Genomic DNA, 5,940 nt, shown 5'->3' with positions numbered 1-5,940 from the left:
TGGATTAACTTCAACATAGAAGTCACTAACAAGCTGGTTAGGACAAGATTAGGAAATTGATGTAATCCTAAGGGAATTATAAGTCATCTAGTTCTAAGAAAAGGAAAGACATGTAATAAGGTAATAGGACTAGGAAAAGGAATTCATAATTCTATATATATATGATCACCAAAGTTGTGGTTGATCATATGAGCAAGATTAGAGCTTTGTGTTTAGTTTTGAGAGATTTTCTAAACATCAATAAAGAGAGTTGTCTTTATATAATCTAAGTTTCATCTTGCAGTTGCCATTACTTCTCTCCACTTTGGATTAGGGGAAAAGCAATAACAATAACGTACTTCAAAATAATATAAAGGGTAGCTTAGTTGCATTACATGGACGGCAGACTGTGTGCCAGTTGGTGTAAAAAGAATACACGGACGGCAGACTGTGTGCCAGTTGGTGTAAAAAGAATACACGGACGGCAGACTGTGTGCCAGTTGGTGATAAAACTAAACGGCAAAGTCTGCGGATAATTATGTTGCCTTCGGTTGTCTCTCTTCACGGCAGAAGTAGAAGCCTGACGAGGCTGCTCAGTCTATACAGGTGCCATGTACAATGTCCATACAAAAAGTAGAAATAGCAACTATTGGCTCAGAATTCAAGAAGGGATTCACAGCATGTGCAGCTCTGATTAAGATTTTAGTTTAATTAATGGAGTATTTTTTTTTCGAATTCTTCATTTTCTTTATGCTGGTGACGATTTCTGGTTAATACTGGATGAGGGAGACTGAAGCAACAGGTCGCCGTCTAAAACCATTTCTTCGTACTCATCGTGAAGATGTAATAAGCACACCATCATTGGTTAACCAGACAAATGATGAACCCAAAGGTAAAATATTTAGCCTATACTCTCTATGGTTCCTAGCTACGTTATTCTTGTCATTCATGGGTTTACTAATTACTAAAACATGGTTTTGTACGTTGCACTGTATAAAGGTATTGTTTATCATTCATCATTTTAGTGAGATTGTTCATTCGTGTAAGGGCTACCTGGCAAAATGCCCCAAAATCGAACCGACGGTTATGAAAATGCCCCGGACTTTAGAGAAAAGATTAAAATTTCCCAAAATCTTATCAAAATGTCCTAACCGTTATTTTTGCCGTTAGAGATGGTTAAGTAGTCAAATTAGCACACATGTGGTCCTGTATGTGTGAAAGATAACATTTATACCCTTATGACAAATAAGCTGACATAAGGGGGACTGTTTTGGACGGTCGCCACTACTAAATGAACAACCACCAACCACCACCGCTGCCACCACCACTACCACTAGAACAACCACCACCAACACCACCACCACCGCTAACGCCTCCTCCTCCTCCACCACCACCACTGCCACCAACACCGCTGCCACCACCACCAACGCCACTATCACCACCGCTGCCACCGCCGCCGCCACCACCACCACCACCACCACCACCAACGCCGCCACCATAACCATAAATCCTGAACCCCAAACCATGAACCCTAAACCATGAACCCTAAACCCTGAAACCATAGATTCTGTCGAAGGGCAAAAGAGACCATTCATAACACAATTGACCAGTCAAAATCTGTCAAAATGCCCCATTTTAACTATTATAGGTAAAAGTAACGGAATGGGGCATTTTGATAAGATTTTGAGACATTTTAATCTTTTCCCTGATGTCCGGGGCATTTTTACAACTTTGGGGTCGATTTTGGAACATTTTACCACTTAAGGGATCAAGATTCCTGTATTTGGGAGTGGAGTTTGGCTCATGATTTAGAAAAAGGCGTTCAAAATGTGATTGTAAAGAGTATCGTATTCATTAAGACTCAGAATGGATTGAGAATCAAATCTTGGGCAAGGCCTAGTAGAGGATTCGTTAAACAAATTACAATGGACAACGTCCAAAATCCGATATTTTATCGATCAAAATTACTGTCTGGGTATAATAAAAAACATAGCACACTAAAAACAGCATTACATTCTGAATTTGTTTCAGCTCTCTTAATTTTTTTAATTTAACAGCATTCTGGTACAGCAGGAATGTAATCATTTCATAAAGTGTTTATACATGTATACTTATCTCTGTGCATGTATGACCATAACAAATGCCATAACTGTATCGGAGATGAGGATTTGTATTTACTCAGTTCTCTACAAAAGACTCTTACACAGACTTACAAAATTTGGGAGAGTAGCTCAATTCTTGCACATTCATATAAAAGCATCTGAGTTGATTCCATGTCCCACCAGTTAAATTCTTGCACGCACATCCCCTCGATCAGTGTTCTTGAAAGTAACACTCTTACGAGCCAAAATTTGTAAGGATCAACCTTACAAATTAGCACAGAATCTACTCTTGATCTCTAAGGATAGAGATGGATTGGGGAGAACAGAATTTCTTTGAGAGAAAAGATACTTTTTCTGATTAATTTTTCATAAGGAACCTCACTTCTACAGAACAAGGAATATAAAGACTAACCTAACTCGCCCTCGTGTGACTCACACGGAGTGTACTAATCAAGATTAGCTACGGCTAATACAATTAGAAATTAGCCACTAATTACACTAAACAGATTACTAGACCCCCCATAACATGGGTGGCCCTTAACTGAACTTGGCAGCCCAAAGCTGGGTCCTGACAAATTCCAGTCCTTCAAATTATCCTTGTCCTCAAGGATATAAACTGAGCCCAACCCATGGAGAGCACACTTGTTGCCAAGTTGCATCTTTATCTCAGATGTCTTATGAAATGTGAACTTCACAACTTCAACACCCAGGTCCGCGAAAAGATGGAAACCATTCATTTCTCCTAAGAAAAAAGGCTCAGTAGCTTCGTAATTCACGGCGTGACAGCTACTCACTAGGGCGCCACTTACAACAATAACAGTTTTAATAAATGTCTTCTCATAGCCTTGAACAACAACTTCAAAACTGGCACCCAAATTAACTGTATGAACACCTTTGAGCACATGAAATGTCTCTTCCTTACCAGCCGAGGAGTGAACATTTATCTTTAGTTTTACTTCCATGTAATAACCAGGCATATGGAGGAGTTGTTGCAAACATATCCCCACTGTTAAGAGATTAACTACTCCCTTGCTGACAAGTAACTCAAACCTTCCGCCTATTTCGATAGGAAAAATGTTCAGCTGCTGCAACTTAAGTGTCAAGAGGTTGTGGTCCATCACAGTCACTGTTCTTCTGAACTTGTGCATAATAACCCCAGTGATGTCACATTCAACAGAATTAGGAGCTGAACTTGCAAGAGGGATCGGGAATTTCTGCAATGCTCTAGCTGACCCGGAGCTGACAGTCTCATCTTGCACTTGAGCTGTTCTGCACTTAAATGTAGAGGTCTGCAGTTGCTTAAAAAGAGGTTGAGTATTCATAATAAAATCACCACCAAGACGCTGGGATGTACCTTGTCCTTGACTGATTCCTTGACAAGAGGCCCTGCTCCTTCTTCATATTAACATCAGATCGCCATGAACATGCACTTAAAATCCTCCTCTTACTAAACACGACATCATTTATTTGCCATATCATCTTACCTACTACTTTCTCTTGCTTCTCGTCTCGGATTAGCAAATCCAACAATCTGAGAACTTTCCAAAAGATTTCTGACATAATCATTTCTTCATTGTAATCACAAGCATGACACACTTTCATCTTCTTAGTGACAGCAACACAGTCAGGATTGGTGTAGTAAGTCAGTTTCGTATTAATGTCTATTAATTGAACTGATGAGGGAATTGGCTCCAAAATAAACTTCCCATATTTAATCTTGTAGAAAGTAGAAAAAACCACGACAAGGAAGCATTTCTCCAGGCAAGTATGTGAGATGGATATATTCATTTTCTCCCTTGGATCAGCTGTACGAGAGTGCAGATGTATGCTGGCTGTAATGAAGTAGCTAATGTGGAGTATAACTCATGTCAAAACCTTCTAAGAAGTCTGTAGCCTTTGATGTGAAGTAAGTCAATTAGAAAGCCATGTAATGTAGTCACGAGAATTATTCTTACCTCTTCAAAACTGTGTATAATGGCCTTGATGATGTGACATTTAGCTGAATTAGGAGTTGAACTAGCCATAAGTGTCGAGCACTTCATTAAGATAAAGAACACCACCTCATCATTGACACCACACCGCCCTGAACACAAACATCTGACTTCTTTATCATTAAGCATAACATCCTTGAATTGTAAACTCATAACACGATCTTCTTCCCAAATATCTTCCATAGCTTTAATAAGACTGTATATATGGGTCAACTTCAAAGATGCAAGTTCTAGTTGAGTGCAAGAACAAACAACTTTAAACATTTCCAACAACTCGTGTGTTATGCTCTTACCACCCATAAACATTATAAGCATCTCCCTGGAAATCAAGTCATAACCACTGCCATTTTGTAACTCACTGAAGATCAACACACACACACCCTGTCATTTCCCATACTCCATAAACAAAAACAAAACACTTTATATTCTGACCACGAAAGATAAAAATATGTTTCGTCTTTATGAGAATCACCCAATTAAGCATGGTCAGATATTTAGGATCTAACACCAGAATGCGCAATACCTCTCTATGTTGGTGCTTATTCACATGTCTCCTCAGCAACTCAGCGTATATGTCTTCTGCAGCATCAAATAATCTGTGTTTGTTTTGCAAGAGGATAACATCGTCTCTACTGCTCATATTCACACATCTCAGCTTTGCAATCACCAACAATTTTACTAGCACAACAAGGAATGGGTTATAAAATCCACGACGGCTTCGAGGAGTCTTCACAAAAACTGTAGCTGTATCCGCTACACCACCACCTGGAACCATTTGGATCAACCTGTAATCAGTTCCTAACCACCTTCCTCGATAGAACACCCTTCCAGCACCATCCCTACTGATGGCTTCAAATAATTTCCCTCTATCAAATAGAGTTCTAGCACGAAACAGGTTATCGCAGAGACATTTACCACTTCTTGCACATATAAGAAATAGCCCACCAACACTCATGCTTGTGCAGTTCAGTAAATGTTGAATTGAATTTGAAATTGCTGAAAACAAACCTTTCTGAACCTCTTCCATATGAGTTGGAAAACTGACCTTTCTAACCAAAAATTGCTCAAATAATTCCTGTGAAAGCCTATTCTCAGTTTCCCTTGACATTTGAAGCACTGATTCAGCCCATGCAAAAACACCTTGTTTTAATAATGTAACAAACAACTTCATGGTATCACCACTGTCACCCTGCTTGACGATTAAGGAAGCTCTTGAATTCATAAACAAGGACTCTAATCGGTACCAATGTTTCAGAGTAATCTCATGAACAGATTTTGCATTAATTTCATAATTACCTCCAACGTTATATGTATACCATTTAATAACTCCAATCTCTTTTCCAGGATCAAAAATCACTCGAGGAAAATCAAAACTATGTAATAAATCATATACAGAAGTAATTGGAGATACAAGTAAGCTGGAATTTACCTTGAATGATTTGAGAATGTAATAAGTAATTTGATTAAGGTCATCATCAGTGGTAAAGTTCCAATCATCATATTGCCAAAATTCATCACTAGGAAGCAGAATCAATGTGTTGTAATTACTCAGCTGATGAACCCTAGCTCCGGTACCTTGAGATTTCCCAAAATCCTTAAGAAATTCATATGTAGAAATGAAAGGTTTACCCTCCTGATAAGCAAGAAACGTGGAATCACCATTGTATTTCTGGATTCCATCTACACAACTAGCTTCATTCACATTAGAGAATTGAATTTCGGCTGTAGTTCTACAATTTCCTCCATCTGCTAGATTTGAAACTATAAAATTTGAAGAATGGAGGGTGAAATCACTCACTTATTTTGACTCAATAGGAATTACTTCCAATTTTGCGTCGATTTCATGTGTAAAATCAGATGAGGGTTTA

Source organism: Papaver somniferum, unplaced genomic scaffold (genome assembly GCF_003573695.1).
Source record: "Papaver somniferum cultivar HN1 unplaced genomic scaffold, ASM357369v1 unplaced-scaffold_135, whole genome shotgun sequence".
NCBI classification, from domain to species: Eukaryota; Viridiplantae; Streptophyta; class Magnoliopsida; order Ranunculales; family Papaveraceae; genus Papaver; species Papaver somniferum.
This window is presented reverse-complemented; position numbering follows the sequence as displayed.